Source organism: Lissotriton helveticus, chromosome 1_1 (genome assembly GCF_964261635.1).
Source record: "Lissotriton helveticus chromosome 1_1, aLisHel1.1, whole genome shotgun sequence".
In the NCBI taxonomy this organism is placed as follows: domain Eukaryota; kingdom Metazoa; phylum Chordata; class Amphibia; order Caudata; family Salamandridae; genus Lissotriton; species Lissotriton helveticus.
Window position 1 is genome coordinate 546,268,472 of NC_136057.1, and position 19,225 is coordinate 546,287,696.

General features: G+C 44.9%; 1 long non-coding RNA gene across 1 annotated transcript in view; it reads left to right on the plus strand.

Moving 5' to 3' along the window:
* The first annotated feature begins 454 nt into the window (after positions 1-454).
* The window catches only part of LOC144770107 (uncharacterized), a 206,656-nt gene continuing 187,885 nt past the window's right edge, over positions 455-19,225 (plus strand). Inside the window, exon 1 of the long non-coding RNA XR_013598797.1 lies at positions 455-554. This is a non-coding gene — a long non-coding RNA (uncharacterized LOC144770107). The remainder of the gene's footprint in view (positions 555-19,225) is intronic.

Sequence of the window (19,225 nt, forward strand, 5' to 3'; positions counted from 1 at the left end):
TTTATGTTAAAGGACTGGTCGGAAATCAGTGTCTCTGAGTCCTTTCTCAAAAAATTGCATTTAAAGATTTTAGTTGCAGTCCTGGTGAGGATAGCGGGTATCATTTAGTGTAGAAGTTTCTGCCTGCTGTTTCCAAACATGATCCTGCCATATTGGGGAATGCTCTTTCACCTATTTTATATATATTTCTTTACCCTTGCCTTTCCAATCTGTCTTCTCAAAAAAGTGGTCTGAATGCAAAAGATACAAGAAACTAATAGGCTTTCTAAAAATTGCTAAGGATAATGCAGCAGACTCTCCAATAAATTCTGGACAATCTATTGGCAGTTGTTTCAATATGGCCTCTCTTTGCACATAGCCACCACTCTAGTCCTCTTTTCGTTTCCAGCCTAGGCTGGCAGTCCTCTTTTCCTTTTTATTTTCTAAGTGTTGGTCCTTTTTCTCTTGCGATTGCCTGAGGGCTAGCTCAGAGTTCGGCCATTTGGTCCTGGGCAGATCAGAAAAATTAAGAAAATGGCAAAGGAAAAAGGGGGTAGTGCAACAAAAGCAGATCGGTAAGAGTACTCCTTTGGCTCCATTGGTGGTTCTTGCAGTTTTATGGTAGCAGTGCAACATGCTTTATTGCTGTGGGAGCGCATGCTGAATCTGGAAGGAAAGAAGGAGAGGAGTGGTAGCTCAATGTCCCTTACGAAATGAGGCACAGACAATGTGCTCTGCCTCCCTGCTGTTTGTCTCTCAGGGGGCGGGGGAGCACAGCAGACAGCCGGGATCATCTCAGCAGTCTCTGCAGTCTCGGCTGGAACTCAGCTCCCTGTCTGCTGCAGTAGTGACAAGGCCCAAGAGCGTTTCTGGGCCTCGTGTTTTCGAGAGCCCCTAGGGAGTCAGTGGGGGAGAGCCCAGCATGCACTACGGATGCATCAGCAGTGAACTATGTGATTCCCCCCTCGGTCGGTATGCAGGTGTTAGGAAGGCTCAAAACGGCACACTCACTGGACTTGGAGCATGCCCTTGTGACTCTCAAAGAGTCTCTGTGGGTCAGATTTCTCTGGCTCTGCCACGTTTCGTAGTTCCTCGCGGCAGGGGAGGATGACCTTTAGGGGCGGCTGGTCTTCTGACTATGCTCTGATGAGAGAAAGTCATCGATATTGCACGTGAGTAGAGCGTGGGAATCTTACTTAAGTGATGTTCTAAGCTGGGGTGGTAGATAGTGGGGGAAACACAGGGATAACTACCGATTGGTTATGCAGAATCTGGGGGCTTCCTTGAGTCGCTCCTGTTTGGCAGCTATCTTTTTCATTATTGTTGTCATCAATGATGTCATTTCAGATGTGGAGTGATGTCATATGCCCCCCCGACGGCAGATTGGATGTTAAGACCCCAATAATTCATCAGAAGTTATACATGCTTTATTTAAACGTTTATTGGCAGATATTGCAACGATTCCTTGACAAAACCATTAGGCTGCCGAGGCCCAAGTGGGGACACATCCTAATGGCTGGGTGTGCCACCTTTAACTTTTCTTTTCTTTTTAGGCCTTTTTTCCTCTGGTGTCTAGTGAGTTTTCTGTCTCCCCTGGTGAGCAGATTGATGCAACGACACCCAATCTGCCCAAAGGGAGGCAGCATGACTGTTGCCCCATTCTGGGGAGAGAGTGCAACCTGATGCCTGGGTGGGCAGCATCACAACCCTTCTTTTATCTTCGGGCATATTATTTCTATTGTGTTTACTGGGCTTTCCATCACACAGAGAGCAGATTGTGGGTAAACTCCCCCAATCCACCCCTGGAGTGGATAAACACCATATGCCCTTTCTAGGGTGGGTGCACGGCATGAGGCCTGTCTGGTATGAGGAGGCAGAATGAGGAAAAAAAACAGGGGATGCAAAATCATGTGGTGTGGGTATGCCCGGTGCCTGAAATGACTGCCTCCAAGACTTCTCTTATTTAAAAAAAATCCCTAGTGTCTAGTGGGCATCTTGTCCCAGGGACCGATTGGGGATAAGCACCCCTTATTCATCTGCCAGGGCAGAGGCGGAAAGACTGTTGCACAATTGGTGGTAGCAGAAGTCCATGCCTAGTGAGTCCACTCCCCCCACAAAAATCAAACTTCCCTGGTTTTAGTGGTCTTTTTGCCCAACAGGGGAAGATTTATGATGAATCCCCAATTCTCCCCAGGGGGCAAAACACTGTTACTCCCATTTTGGGGTGGGAGCTATGCCCACTATCTGGTCAGGCCTCCAAAACCTTGCTGTTTTTTGGCACATTTTTCAGCTTTGTCCAGTGGCTTTTAGCCACTCATAGATCAGATTGGAATAAACACCCAAATCTACCCCCTGATGGGGCAGAAAGATGGTTTTACCCATTCTTGTGTTAAGTCATGGCCTGATATCTGGGTGGGCTGCCCCAAACCCTTTTTTGGGGCCGTTTTTACCTGGTGTCATATGAATAGTTCTCTGTTGTCTAGTGAGCTTTCTATGTCTCTGAGGGGCAGATTGCCGGTTCAAACCAGGCACAAAGAATAATATGCCTGTTTTGAGATGGGGTGTGGATCAGTGCCTGGATACGTCACACCCTACCTTCTTCAATAAAAAAATCCCTGATGAATAGTGGCTTGTCTAGGGCAGATGGAGAGTAAGCACCCCTTAACCATCCGCCACGGCAGAGATAGAATGGCGGTTGTGCCGGTTGACGGGTTGGGGAATGACACAATGCTTTGGTGGAATTTTATCCCAGGTTTCTAATGGCCTTTCTACCTCTTCTCCTACTAAGGGGTAGAAATACTGTTGCACCCATTCTTGGATGGAGGCATGCCATGGTACCGCTGGAGGCTCCTGTGCCCCTTCCTTTTTTAGGGCCTATTTGTATCTTGCTGTCTCATGGGCATTTTACACCCTGGTGAACAGATTGAGGTTAAAAAGCCATTACACCCATGGAGGGGGCACAGTGTGGCACATTATGGGGAGGGGGCTTGGCCCGATGTTTGAACAGGTTCCCCTATTGCTTCTTCTTTCAAACAAACATTTTTGGTATTTAGTAGGTTCCCAGCTCCCCTCCCATCTGGGCTGTTTACGTATATGCCCCAAAGTTCACCCACATGGGTGGCTGAAAGACTGTTTAGCCTCTTTGGGGAGTGGGGGCATGGTGCAATGACTTGGTGGTCTCATCTTTTTTAATGCCATACAAACCTTTTCTTGGTAACCAGTGGCCTTTCTGCCCCACCTGGTGCAGACTAGGGGTAAAGCCCCACTTTCTGACCCCCGGGCGGGGAAGAAAGCGTTTGTTGCCTATTTTGGGATGGGAGCTTAGCCAAACTTTTGGGTGGGCCCCCCACTCCTTTTTTACAACATTGAAAGAAATCCCTGATATCTAGTGGGCTTTCTGTCCCTCTGAGGAACAGATTAGGGATACAAAAAAACAGGCAGAGAGACTGCTGTGCCCCAGGGAGGGAGATGCACTAGCCCATTGCCAGGGATGCTGCTCCCCAATCAAAAAGAAATCTCTGCTGCGTAGCCGGTAGATCTCTGCTTGGGGATTGCCTTTCTGTGCTTATCCCCAAACAGTAATGCACTAGGGAGAAATATCACTGGATACAGAATATTCTTCCTTTTTCAATTTACCCTTTTCTTGAAATTGGTGTATTGATGGAAGTGAAAAGGAAATGAGTCCAATATGTCAGTGCCAGCATACTGATGGTTACTTTCAAGAAGAAAAAAACCAGCCTCAGCCTTCATGGGAATCTCTTTCTCAGCAACCTAAGCAGAAAACAAAATGAGAAATCCGTCTGGTATGATAACCAAAGGGTTTCCAGCCTCTAGTGTCAGAAATTGCTGGTCCTGCCCTTATAATAACTTGAGAGGCAGTGTGAAGGACGTGTCCATCACATCCTTCGCATTCAAAAGGTTCATAGTTTTTACTGGTCTCCTTCTCTACTGTTCCTTACCCCTGTCCCTATCACCTCATCTGGTCACATCAATACCCTGCTTATCTGTGAAAATAGAGGTGGTGCTGTCTTGAGGTAGGCCTTGCAGAGCATTATATGATTTTGAGTATAATGGAAAATCTGACAATGGTATGTTATATATTCCTATAAAGTGTGCATACGCCCATGGGCATCTTGGTGCTGGCAACTGTCAAACTGGATCATAGGTCTATAAAGACTCCGTATTTGTTTAAAAACAGCCATATTTGTAGATTATTCAGAAGTTTCAAGAGCAATGGAAGGCTATTCCATAGTTTGGCGGTGCAGTGGATAAAACTTCTGCCAGCCCACGATGAGCGTTTGAATAATTTAGGAACAAGTACATTTGCAGTAAATGTAGAGTGGATCATCCTAATCTGAGTGTACCATTTGAAACTCTGTTTGAGATATTCAGGGCCTACCTCATAACGATCCTTATGGGTAATACACAGAGCCTGAAAACAATATACTTTTTGATTGGCAGCCAGTGAAGCTTGTATAAGGGTTGGGATGCCAACTGGAATTTGGGAATGCCTAGGAGTACACAAGCTGCTGCATTCTGAAGAGTCTGAAGTCTGTTCAGCAAAGGTCAGTTTGTTATCAACCATAATACCTAGGATTCTTACCTTCCTGATGGGCATTGGAAGCGATCCTGGGTCTTGTGGCCACCACCTGGGAGACCAGAAGGAAGTGTCATTGCCAAACAGTAAGAGCTCTATCCAGAATTAAGTTTACGGCTATTGTTTTCCATCCAATTGCCCAATTTTATCTTACAGTCATGGAACCTATGGACTACCTCATGGACATCACTGGAAATGGAGAAAACAATTTGCCTGTCATCAGAATAAAACAGTAAAGAAAAAACAAACATCTTAATCAAACTAGCTAGAGGCAACACACATATATTAAAAAAGCATAGGGCTTAGCGACACACTCTAGGGAACACAATCAATCAGGGGTTTATAGAGTGCACTACTCACCAGTGAGGGTCTCAAGGCGCTGAGTGTGCAGGGGTGCAGGCAACTCCATGGACGTCCAAAGAGCCAGGTTTTGAGGTCCTTTCTGAATAGAAGCAGTGTCGGAATTCGTCAGATGCTGACGGGGAGTTCCCTTTAGGTCTTTGTCACGATGTAGGAGAAGGATCTGCCACTCGTTCTGGCCCTGTGGATGTGGGTGGCCGTGGTTAGGTCAGTGAAGGACAGGTTTCTCTTAGGGGCGTGGACGGAGATTCTGTTGTTGAGGCATTGGGGTCCTGTGTTATGGAGGGCTTTGTAGGCGTATGTGAGCAGTTTGAAGATTATTCATTTTTTGACGGGGAGCCAGTGGAGAATGTGGAGGTGCTGGGTGATGTGGTCAGGTCTTGGGATGTTGAGGACGAGTCTGGCTACGGTGTTCTGGATAGTCTGGAGTTTGCGAAGGACTGTTTTTTTTATTCCGGTGCTGAGCGCATTTCTGCAGTCCAGACTGCTGGTGATGAGTGCGTGGGTAATGGTCTACCTGGAGTCGGCGGATCCATTGGAAGGTCTTGCAGGGTATGCCGAGGATGTTGAAGCATGTGGAGGACACGGGATTGATCTGGTGGCTCATGGTGAGTCAAGAGTTGAGTAGGATCCCGAGGCAGCGTGCGTGGTCAATAGTGGTGGGTGGGTTTCCGAGGTGGCGGTCCATCAGGTGTTGTCCCATTTTGACCCAAGGATGAAGACTTCTGTTTTCTTGAAGTTGAGGTTCAGGCAGCTGCTGTTCATCCAGGAAGTGACGTTCTTTATTTCATCTTGGAAACTGTGCCTGGTGATGTTGAGTTCATTTGTAAGGGAGAGGATGTGCTGGGTGTCATTGGCGTCTGATACTATTTTGAGTCCATGCTTTGGATGATGGTTGCAAGTGGGGCCATGTAGACATTGAGGAGCATGGAGCTGAGGGAGGATCCTTAGGGTATTCTGCATCTGATCTCTGTGGGTTCTAAGAGGAAGGGCAGGAGTCTTATTCTTTGTGTACTGCCTGAGAGAAAACATCAAATCTAGTCTAAGCCAGTCCCCTGGATACTGGCATCGTAGAGTCTGGTGGCTAGTCTGCGGTGGAAGATGTTTTGAAGGCTGCTGAAATGTCTAGTAGTATGAGGGCTGCAGTGTGTCTTTGATCGAGTAGGGTGCGGCTGTTATCAGTGGTGGCTATGAGGGTGGTCTCGGTGTTGTGGTTGCTGTAGAATCTGTATTGAGAGGAGTCGAGGATGTTGTTGATTTCTATGAAGTACGTTAGCTGGGTGATGCTGACTTTCTCGATGATTGGTGGCGAAGCAGAGAAGAGAGATGGACCTGTAGTTTTTAGGTCTCGCGACCTATCGATGCGCACATGCGCATCGAGCGGAGCGAGAATTCATGTCGGCAAAATCCTCTTCAAACTAAGGGCTTTCAGCCCGGCGTTTTCTTGCAGTTCACGTGAATATGCACGAGCATTCACGGCCAGGGCTTCTCCTCCCCTAGCAGCACTCCTCCCACACCAGCAACTCCCCCCTCCCACACCAGCACCTCCCCTCTCTCTCCCCGCAAACACAGCCTTGCCGTAGCAGCACTCCTCCCACACCAGCACCTCCCCCCTCCCACACCAGCACCTCCCCTCTCTCTCCCCGCAAACACAGCCTTTCCTTTCATTTCTCCTCCCCCTCCCCAGCCCATAGCAGTTGCCGTAGCAGCACTCCTCCCACACCAGCACCTCCCCCCTCCCACACCAGCACCACCCCTCTCTCTCCCCGCAAACACATCCTTTCCTTTCATTTCTCCTCCCCCTCCCCAGCCCGTAGCAGCACTCCTCCTTTTGTTTGCCTTTTCCCACCTATCTATGCCTGTCCCTGTCTTACTGTCCGTGTGTCGCCACAAGCTAACTCCTCTCTGGTGTCTGAAATGTGACTCGCTCTCTTGTGGGCTTCTGCGTCAGCCCCTCTGTCATACACGGGGCTTGTGTGGTGGGGGCCTCAGGATCACCGTGTTCTCTTGCCGCTCTGCAGTTTCGACAGGATAGGCGCGCAGCTGCCCAGCGCGGCTTCCAGGGGTCCTCAATTGTATCCGGCAGAGTCAGCATATACCGGCTGGAATTGCATCCTGCATCGGTGCAAGCTGAGGCTGGAGCTGCAGAGGGGAGGGGGAGTCGAGCTCTAGGCAGAGGAGCCAAACGGTGGCGAAGCCCTCCAGCTCAACGGGGAGAGCTGGGACTAAAAAACAAGCATTGGCATAGCCAATAGGTCTCGCTTGTGGGACCTTATAAGTATTTTGTTTTGCAGCACAATATCCTTGTAACTAAATACTTATAAGGTCCCACAAGCGAGACCTATTGGCTATGCCAATGCTTGTTTAGGTAAGTTGGGTCTGCGGAGGGTTTCTTGAGGAGGGGTTTGACTTTGATGAGTTTCCAGTCGCCGAGGAACATGGCTGTTTCAAGGGTCAGTTGATTGAACGTAATAATTCTGTCACGATTGCAGACCTGTGGAAGATGTGCATTGGGCAGGGGTTAGTGAGTGCTCCGGAGTGGATGCTTTTCACAGTCTTTGCAGTGTCTTCTGTAGCAACAGGGTTCAGGTGGGGAGGGTCAGCTGGGTGGTTTTGCTGATGTTGTGTTGTCTGGTGGAGTTCTGGAGGGGGGTGAGAGTGTTGGCGATACATTAGTGAAGGTTGTTTGCTGCTCTGTTGGCATCTGGAGTGCAGCTTAGGGCAGAGGTGAGGTGTTCTTCGGTGATTTTGCTCCAGTTTCTGCATGGGAGGCATGGTGTGAGCTTGTGTCTGGTGGGTTTTGAGAAGGATAAATGGACGCAGTGGTGGTCTGTCCAGAGAGGTTGAGTGGTGCGACTGAAGCAAATGTTGTTTCCTACAGCGAAGATGGTGTGGGTGGGGTGCAGACGAGTTGCTTCAGTCCAATGTTAGCGAGATTCCCTAGGAGGGTGGTGGTGCTGGGGTCACTGATGTTATCTAGGTGGAAGTTCAGGTCTTCGAGAAGTAAGAAGTCTGTGGAGGCTAGGGCATAGGGAGCAATGTAATCTGCAATGGCATTGGTGAACGGAGAGCACGGTCTGGGCGGTATGTAGGTGAGTGCTCCGCAGAGTGTCATTCTGGGGTTAGGCTGGATCTGTAAGTGAATGTGTTCCATGGGGGGGCGAAGCTTCGGCCGAGTTGGAGTTTGTCAGTCGGAACGAGCTTTTGTGAACGATGGCAAGGCCTACTCTGGGGTGGTCTTTCCTTAGGATCTTGTATCCATCGGGGATAGCGATTACGATGTCAGGAGTGGAGCTGGCATTGGTTCAGGTCTCTGTGAGGCAGGTGATGTTGGGTAAGTGAGTGTTGAGGAGGTCCCAAACTTCTACTGAGTGACTGTGCAGGGAGCATACGTTGTGTTGAGTTTTAACGGGGTTAACCCATAAAACTACGCGACCTGGGTCATAATAGCACTACGTTCAAGAAAAGGGTTGTGGTAGTTCAGATTAAAACATATAAAGATAGACGAATCACCACAAAATAGTTTAAATTCTATTTAACAGAAAAAAAGATTTTGAATTCTTAATTCCATAAGAGAAACATTCATTAGATGCTCTTATAGTTCAAAGCATTAATGTTATTCAAAAAACCACTTAGGTATATTTCTAGTACATGTATTATTAACAGTGCTCACAATGTGATAAGGAGAAAAAAGGTTTTTGGGGTAATGGGGGTGATTGGATGAGTGAGGGACAGGGTAAAGCTATAGTGACATAGACACATTTGCATTTATATACAGTAGAACCTTTACAGCCTAATATTGGTCCATAGTTCCCCTATATTCATGACACATAGGTACATATGAATTGGTTGGTTCTATTCCTATGGGTCTGAGAGTCTGTAGTAGTCTACGTTTTGACCCATGTTATTGGGAGGGTAGTTTAGTTCCTCAGTATGGGATCTTCTTCAGGACAAGGTTGTGTGGGGAGCACTTGTAATAGAATGGAACTGTCAATCAACGTTCCTAGTTGGCTTTCAATGGCTCCTCTGTATTTAGCTGGACATTAGTCATCTGGGGTAGTGGATCTCCCGATGCGTGTTGCCTATTGTCAACAGGACAAAGTCTCGCTCTCGTCTTGCTTTCAAATGACAAAATGTCCAGCTAAATACCGAGGAGCCATTGAAAGCCCACTAGGATCATAGAAATAGGCTGACAGAGCGGAACGGCAGAAGAGCAGGCTCTTCCACTGGACCACCAGGGATGAGGCGCAGTCAATAGCCTGCAGGTGGAGGCTGGTCTCAAGCACCTACCTGGGTCACCAGAAGGTTCTTGGGGCAGAGCCTTAAAGACGAAGCTACAAGAGGGGAGAGTACTTACCCTAACAAAGAGGTCGGAAGTCTTGCTCACCTTGTCCTGCAGTGGCTGCCATTGAGTAGGGGTCGAGAGAGGGAGAGCAGCTGGCAGGCAGGAGCTGGAACATGCACAGGGGAGGGTTAATTGGGGCAGCAGTGGCGGGAAGAAGGTAAAAGGCAAGGAAAAAACAGAGCCAAACAGATATACAGGCAAAAAGTCAATGCCAGAAAGCAAAACAGAATAAACAGCAAATAGAAAAAGGCTGGCAGAGCAGACAGGCAGAAGAGCAGGCTCTTCCATTGGGCCACAAGAGGTGCAGGCAGAAGCCTGTAGGTAAAGGAGGGCCTCGAACACCTACCTGGGTCATTAGAAGGCACTGAGGGCAGTGCCTTAGTGACAGAGCTGTGCAAGGGGAGACCAGTTACCCTGACCAGGTGGACAGAGGTCTTGCTCACCTTGTCATGCAGTGGCAGCCATTAAGTAGGTGTCGGGGGAGGGAGAGCAGCTGGGAGGCAGGAGGAGGGATCGGGAACATGCTGGTGGGTAGAGGATGTGGGGGCAGCAGCGGAAGGAAGAAGTAAAAAGGCAAGGAAAAAATAGAGGCAATCAGAGAAATAGGCAAAAAGACAAAGTCAGAACAACAAATCAGAAAAAGACAGAATAAACAGCAAATAGAAAAAGATAGAGCTCCACTAGGAAGCGAAAAAGTGGTAAATAGAAACCCATTGAGGGCAACAGATTGTTCTCTGTCTGAGAGAAGGTGTTTAAGATGGGGATCCAGGAGCACAGTTTTGTTTACCATTCTGAAAGCAGCCAATAAATCAAGTAGGATAAGTGTGGTATTCCTGCGCCTGTCCAGTATTGCCCTAATTTCCTCCGAGGTCACAATCAGTGCCCATTCAGTACTATGGCTACTTCTGAAACTGAACTAAGATGAATCTAGGAGATGGTTGTTGTTTAAAAAAGATGATAGTTCCAGATTCATAGCTTTATCAACACTTTCATCAGGAAACAAAGGTCAAGAAATGGGGCAATAGCTACTGGATTCCTGATTCCTGAAGACCAGGCGCAGATTTCTTTTTTAAGGGTAGAATGGAGGCTTTTTTCCAAGGTTTAGGAAAATATCCAGATCTAAACATCTTATTGAAGATGTTAATAAGATGAGGAGAAATCGTCTCTGGGCAAAAATGTATTAGTGCTAGAGGACAGGGGTCAGATGGGGAGCCCTCTTTTACTGGTTCTATTAGTTTAAGTACCTGCTCAACAGTAAGATGTGTGAATTCATTTAATGTCTCTGTTGTTTTTGAGAGTGTCCCATCATTAGTGATGACTTAAACTAGATGCTTTTTAAGAAAAATGAATAGTAAACGTCTCCAACTTTAGTTAATTAATCTGTTTATCACAAAAGAATTGATCACTACCTGATATGTTTTTGTAATCTAAGTAAGCTAGGGTGTTGACTTCTGGAAAAGTGTGTGAGCTGAGTTTGTGGCTGATTCAATTTTATCAAGGAAGTAGGTTTATTTCTCTGCTTGTATCATCACCTTATAATCCCTGATATTTTGCTTGTATTTCTCTCTCTCATTTATGACGCAATTTTTCTCAATTTTTTGTCCTTGTCGAGCTGTTTTAGTGATCTTAGTTTATCAGTAAACTACATAGCGGAGGGTTTGTTTCTATAGGGACTAAGTGATTCTTAAGGAGCTAGTTGGTCCACCGCAGAGTCAACCCAATTAGTGTAGTTTCACACTGAGAAGTCAATATCACTTGTGTGTTCTGGTTGGGTTTCCAGTAAAATCTACTGTATCTTAGCTGCTTCAATTTTGTGTCAGGCCAGAGTTTCTGAGGTATGTCATGAGATGCTGCTGGGGTATGGTCTAACCAGTACCCTCAGCAAGAATATAACCGCCTTATGATATGACCAAGTCAATGGCAGGATGGTTATATCTGTCAATAGGGGGTTATTAGAAAAAATCCCATCTAACTGGGGAAGACCCAGGCTCATCAAAGTTTCAACTAAATGGTTAATGTCCCCACCTGTTTATGCTTCTGAATTAAAGATAAAATCCCCTAGTAGGGTGAAATTAGATGAAAAAGAAAAGATTCCATCAGAGTACTCAATGATTGAACAAAGGTGGTTCTCGAACCAAGGGGGTGGTACATTCCCATCCCTTTGAATGACTTATTCTTAGATATATCTATGCTAAAAGAAAATGCCTCACAAGCATTGGAGAACACCTGCAAAAATTTTGCTGCCATCTGGTTGCCGTGTATAATTGCAAAACCCCTCCCCGCTTCAGTATTTATTCTAATCTGAAAAATGAATATCCTGTTTGGATAGCAGAAACTAAATCCGGACCTGAGGTGGGATCTGACCTGGTTTTAGTCACAGAAGCTATTACCGGTGCATAATGTTCAATAAACTCTGTCAAAGTTTTGACAAGGCAAACAGTGACCTCACTTTCCGAAATTATACTATCATTATTCTTTACAATGGGGAAGGTGGCTTCCAGCCTAAGTAATTGGGTTAATATTTGTGGTGGGTGGCTTTCCAACTCAGGAAATAATCACAACTATTTATAGGATGCCCCCTCAAAGTCACTAAATTAACCTGATCTCAATCTCATGATAGTTACTGCATAGAGCAGATAGGTTTTACTTAGGACAATGTGTAAAGTGTGTTTGCAGAAACAAAAGAGTTATATAGTCACAACACCAAGATCTAAAAGCCCCAAATCCAATTAGAAGAATAGAGTAACCTTTAATAAGTACATTTACATAAAAGTGATAGAAATCCAATAAGGGGAACCTGAGATATGAATTATTACATTTTTAAGAAAAATAGTGGCAAAAAGCACAAAGTGCCAATGGTAGTCAATACAGATGGGAAGCAGGAAACTAGGTGTAATTTGAGGTTGACAGCAATGGAGCCTGGCTAGTATACACCAACCAGATTTGGCCTGATTTTACCTTGGCACTCACAGCCTGAAATATATATTGGAAGGAAGCATATTCCTTCACAACAGGGAAATGCCATATGACCGCCTGCCTGATTTAGATGGGCGGACAGAAAGGCTTTTTTACGGCCTGTCAACTCCAGGAAAACACATGTGGTAACGGACAGTAAAAAACAAACAATTACTTCCTTGTCATTGGAGATAGCTCCCTGCTTCCAGACTTTCTGTTTCGCAAGTAACAAAATATATAGGTTTTAAAGACAGCTATGTCGACTCGATGAACCTGTTCATCAAGCTTTGAAAAAGCATTGGCAGAAACTGCTGTTACAGCTGTTCCTGCCAGTGCTTCAGAATAAACACCAGCTTGGTGGTCATTTCTAAATTTGGCTGTCACTCCATCGCTATGACTGGGTAAACTCCTTTCATCAAAATACAAATTTCCCCCTTGATCTTTTTTCTGAAAGGCAAAATATTTCAGTAGCGAAAGGCAGCAGACTGTATCTGAGGAACTCACAACTTTTGGGAACAGAAACATTAGGTGGTGATCCAACATGAGAGGTTTGCTTTCTTATAAATAACTCAAAGGAGGCAATTTCAAAATAGCTATGAGTGCCTCAAACAATTTTCTGTGGTCTATGGAGGTCAATTTCAAATTGGTTCTGGTTTAGTTAAAAGCCAGGTCAGCAAGGATAGGATGGGGAAATATGATAAAATGTCCTTGTGCCCGACATCAAAATTACAGCTGCATGCATGTAGTGCTGCTTTAATGAGAGCATGTGGAGTTTAAGAATTCCACCTGGGATGGACTTTCCATAGTAAAGTCTTGAGAGGACAAGCACCTATGTGATTTCTTTAATGTTTTGTTCTGGAATTTCTTTCAACTCCTAATAGAGAGCTGAGTTATAGTTGAGCTAATGTTTCAGAATTTATGACGTGTGCTTGCCGGTTTAGGTGTGTGTCCAGGCAGAATCCAAGTGAATTCACAGAGTGCATGATATTTGGATTGGAAATCTTTGAGACATTCTTTTATTGGAATGCTGCTGTGGGAATGTGGGAAGGGGGGGGTGAAATGAAGACAATTCCATTTTTATTGAGGTAAGTTTCAAGTGATCAGCAGTGGACCAAGCTTGGATCATGTTAAAGTTTTTAGATAGATTTTCTACATTTTAGACTACCTGATTATCATCTGAATAATAGCTGATTCTTGGTGTTGGATAGGCTCCAACATGTAAACAACCGGATGATGTAGATGTTGGAAAGGGTGGGAGGGATTAGGAGCCTGGGGGAACTCCTTGTCACAGGGGTGATTTGTCAAAGACAAATATATTGATCTGCGTTGGCTCAGATTTCCAGATATGATGTGCACTAAACTACTAATGCCTTGACAGTAGTAAGAAGGGAAGTCATGCTTTGTTGTGTAGAAGATTACCTACATATTCAGGAAGAGTAGAAGGCAATATACTCTTTAGTCTAAGATGCACAGGATGCGTTTCATTACCTTTAGAGTCATTCTGTGCTGCACTAAGCTTGGAAGCCCGACAGGAGCTCATACAGTAGCTCATTTTCCAATGTGAAAAACTAAGCTGCCTTTTAATACAACATTCTTACACTGTAACAAAGAAGGGAAGGAGGGAATGTTTGTTATGGTTTGCAAGACGTTTGGGTCTTCTTGCAAGATCTCTGTTTTTATTAATAACAGAGAGACTTGAACAACTTTGAGTGTCTCCGAGATGATTTTTTGGACAGAGATGATTTAATGATATTGAGTGAGGTTGAGGCTATCAATTCCTTGCTTTGTTTCACAATGGAGAACGTTTTAGGTTGCCAAATGGAGGAGTAGGGACAGGGTTTGCTGATCTTGAAAATAACTCTCCTTTTCTGATTTCAGGTCAATTTAAAGCTGTGTTGAGCATAAAGCAAGTTGTCTAGTGATTGTTCTTTCTTTTGTCCTGGACACATTTGCAGAATTATTTGCATTTTATTTTGATAGAATTTTCTATTGTGGAGTTGGCTATCTCAAAAAGCTTTTTGGGTTGGTTCTTTACCCGGTCTGGTTCATTTCCAATTAATCAAAATTTAGTTTTGAAAATGTTTTGTTTGTAGATTGTTTGTAGATTATTCTTTTTGATTTCAGTGAAGCCAGGCTAGTAGTTGATGAGTTTTTCCTCCATCTTCTTTGATCATGCCCCAGTGTTATACCCTTTGTTTAGTTTTTTTCAAGAATCCTGTCACTGGAATTTTAGTATTTCCTCCATTCAGGATAGGAGCTAGCACATCTACTATATCTGTCATAGCATATCAGTAGATAAGGGCATTGGTGTCAGAGAAGGAGTGCAAGAGTTGACATTTGAATTTGAATTCTGAGGCTAGTCCATCTTCTTTTAAGTTTTTAAGTCTCTAATCCAAATATTTGGTATTTTGGGTTGACAGCTCGTAGTGGGTACAGGTGAGTTAATTAATAAGAGAATGGTCTGACTAGTAATATGGGGTTGATGTTCACTTTTACCGAGACTATTGCTGCCCCAGACCGCTTCACCACCGGCAGGGAACATGGTTTCCTAGTATTTGCAGTGGTCCCAAAACGATCCCACTGCCCTACTTATAATATCACGGTCAGACCACTGGTGCGGTGGTCCACAATCATCACCGCACCTCCACCACTGGTTCGGACAGCTGAATTCGAAATCAACCCTTTTAGTCTATTTTTCAGGGTTCAGACTCCTCCAAAAGAACAAGGGACCCACAAGGCTGGCCACCTTCTTCTCAAGGTCCATCTGAAATACATTTACTGCTGCAGAGATACTCAAATCTTTCTCTCAGCTTGACAGATTTGTCCTGGTCCTCCAGAGGTCTCTTTCAAGTCCCATGTTCCAGAGGTTTTAGGAAAAGTCCAGTTATACATAGCCAAGAGTACCAGGAACTCAGCAACAACACCCAGCTATGAAACCTGCACATCTTTTACCACCCAGCAGGCATGAACGACCCTTTCACTGACCACCTCATAGAAATTATCACAGCTAAGAGCTCCTCCAACACCAAAGACATTTTCTCGGAGATTTTAACCTGCACTGGAACGATCTCTAGGATCCTCATGTCAACGCCATTAAAGACCTCCTGGCCGATCAAGCTCTAACTCAAGCTTGCTCACTCCCAACCCATTCGAAAGGGGACACTCTTGACTAGATTATCTATAAGGAGGCAACCATCAAGCTTATCTCTATAGACCCCTGTGACTGGTTTGACCACCACGCCATCGCCTTCCTTCTACCTGGCACCCACAAGATAAGAACACCACAACCGGTGCTTCCTAAAAGTTGGGTCAGAGACACAAAGAACATGGACCACAAGGAACTTGAGATCCGCTGCAAATCCGACCCCCCCCCACATATCACATCGGTCAGTGGCCTCAATGATCACTACTCTGCAACGATGTTAAGCATTCTGGATGACTTAGCCCCTCTTAAACTAAAAAGAACTCAAGTCAAAGATAGAAACCCATGGTTCACTGGTTCCCTCAACAACGAGAGGAGAGCCCTCCTACAAGCCGAAAGAATCGGGAGACAGCACCCCTCGGCCGCTCACCTAAAACTACTCCGCCAGGCCAGAAATACATACAACAAGAACATCCTCAACTCAAAAAAAGTTCTTCAGAGCTGGTCAAACACCAATCGAACAAATTGACCAAAACAGTGAAAGAAAACCCCAAGTCTCTCATCTCATCTGAGGAATTCTCCTCGTTTTTCGCAAACAAAATCAAAACCTTAGGTAATGAACTTAGTGCTGCCTCACTCTCTCTACCAACCCCTGACCTTCCGCCTCCACAGTCCTCACCTAAGAATCTAGCACACTGGACCGACTTCTCACTCTACGACGAAGACTCTGTAGCCAAAATCCTTTCCTCCTTAAACCCGAACAACCATTTCAATGACCCGCTCCCTTCAAACTGTCTTGCAACCGCCGCCCAATCCATTATTCCTAGCTGGACTGCAATAATGAACGCCTCTCTCCGGCAGGGATCAATTCCGGACTCTCTGAAAGCGGGCCAAGTCCTTCCCATTCTGAAAATGCTGTCGCTGGATTCAGCCTCCCCAGACAATTTTAGACCGATTTCCAACATTCTTCTCTTGGCTAAAGTGCTGCAGAAGTGTGTGCAACTGCAGCTAAGTCACCACATTAACAGCTTCCATCTACTCGGTGACTGCCAATCTGGTTTCTGACCTGGACACAGCACGGAAACCACCATGCTCCACATCGTTGATGATGCCCTACAAGCCCTTGACCAAGACAAAGCCTGTCTCCTAATCCTCCTGGATCTATCTCGGCCTTTGACACGGTCAACCACGAGATGCTACTTGAACGCCTCAAACTTAGGATGGGATTAGATGGCCTTTTCCTTGACTGGTTTAGTTCCCACCTCCGAAACCGATCTCAGAGATTCCTAATCAACGGCAACCTGTCCGCTCCCTCCTTGGTCACGGTGGGAGTCCCTCAAGAATCAACGTTGTCCCTGTAGTAGGGGAAGTAACGAGGTCCATAAAGATGTAAATGAAATGTATAAATGATTTAATAAGATCCACAGAGAAAAGCTGGTGTCCCCATCAAGGCTAGCAGGTAACTACCCACAGAAGCCCAGACATGGAACACCGTCAAACAAGGAATCTAAATGGAACAATAGTTTAAAGAGAAAGTACACAGAGAATACAACAGTCCCCCACCCTTTTCAACCTCTATTTAGAACCTCTTGCCAAATACAACATATCCTCTTACCTTCACTCATCCATTAAGAAAAAAAAAACTAAAATTCACAAAGCAGAACACCTACAACAAATGGTTTGAGCAAGAGGAAAAAAAAAGAACAAGGAAAATATTAAAACAAACTAATATCATACATCGTCACAGAAATAATCTTGCAAATAAGCAGGAGGTCTCCTAAGCCTTCGATTAGAAGCGTTGACGTCAACACCAGGGTCAACACGTACAACATCCTTCCCCTTTATAACCATCCCACCATCGTCATGTTGTTTAAACTTCTTGGACAAGGCCACTCTCCTGAGATTCCAATGTTCTCCATTGCTCAAAGTTATGAACCTGTTATGAACAGATTTTACTTTGAATGGACCTCTTAATTTTGTTAAACCCCCAGTAAAACGTCCAGGCTTCACTTTCACCAAGTCATTAACCGAAATGTTGTTCCTCCCACACGTGACTTCTCCACCACTCGTGCTTGCCCCACTCAAATTAGCCAAACCAATGCAATCCTTCATCCAAGCAGGAATGAGTTTGGTACCAGCCACACGTCTCCTCGCGAAATCCATCTCGAAGTCTCTATCTGCTCAATTACACCTTGCTCCAGCATTTCACACAACATTTTCTTAACCTCACTCCTAGCTATTATTGGTACCTTCCTAACCTTGTGCTGCAAGGGTACAGCATCCGGTTTTAGCATGATCTTGTGCACATATCCCTTTAATTCACCAATCTCTTCTTTAAACAACTCCGACATACCATAGACAATAGACTCAGTAGATATCTTATTTACCACCATCACTTGCTCATTCACCCTTGGATTTATTATTATATGAAGATCATATTGGTGTCCCCACCCTAAAATCCGAGGTCCATATTGTGCCACATAGACCTTACCCTTCACAGATCTACTCTTAAATATAATGTCAGTAAGCATGTACCCAATAATATCAATCCTCTCACCCTGGTACCCACTCGGATGCATGTCCTATGGTCCTAAAATGATCCCTGGCCACTTCTCTCGAAACAAGCACTCCGGGATGATAGTCCAAAATGAACCAGAATCCACCATTAACTCTGTTTCCTTCCCCACAATCCCAAACACAGCTTTCTCACCCTTCTTCCTGGTTCCATATCAGATTCATCATCGCTCACACACAGAATTTTCTTTGCTCCATCCACACCGCCATCCGAGTTAACACAGACACTTTCATCATGTACAACGGCCACCTTCCCTTTGTTTCCAAACTTGCACATCTTGTAAAAGTGTCCTCTCCTCCCCACTTTTTACATTCTTTATCCAATGCAAAACATTTCTTATAATCCGCCGTGTGGTAAGTGCTTCCACACCTCGTACACATTCTCTCCATACTCTTGAACTGTTCCGAATTATTGGAGACACCGCTATAATATTTCCTACCACCCCTCTCACTCTTCTCACTATTCTTTTTACTTTCCACCGCAGCAACTCCTTCAACGAGCTCTAGACAAGATACATTCTCCTTCAAACTTTCCTTGCGCTCCATCTCCCTCGTACATGCACTTGACTCCTCTACCACCTTCGCAATATCAATTGCATTTTGAAGCGAAGGATTCTTTGCAGCCCACAATTTTTCCTGCATCTTCTTATTCCTGTACTGCACAATCAGTTGATCTCTTATCATCTCATCTCTGATATTTCCAAAATTACACTTAATTGACAATTCCCGCAGACGAGTAACAAATTGATCAACTGATTCTTCCTGTCTTTGTGGCTGTGTATAAAACTTATGTCTAGCCATGACAATATTCACCTCTTTTGATTACTGTTTTTTTAACCGTGCCTTTGCTTCTAAATACACATTGGTGATTACTCTACCCTCCGCATTTTACCCTGTCGGCAAAAATTTAAAGGCATGTTGCCCTTCTTTCCCCAAAGTGCTCAACAGTAGCGCCTTCTTCCTGGCTGCACTGAAGTCCTTTCCATCCAATGCTTCAATATAGTTTTCGAATATATCGATCCATTCATCCCATTCTATGGGTGGATTCCCACTCTGCTGCAAAAATAATGGAGGCATCATTACATTCTGACTCTCCATGACACCAATTGATAATACTCAAAATCAACACCAAATTGTCTTAAGCAGCGAGAAAAGAAAAACCTTTAAAAAATTGAAAAAAATTAAATAGATAGATAAATAAATAAATGAATAAAAGACTAGTAACAGATGATGAAATACTCAGTCTCTCTTCGTGGATGCCGACAGAACTATG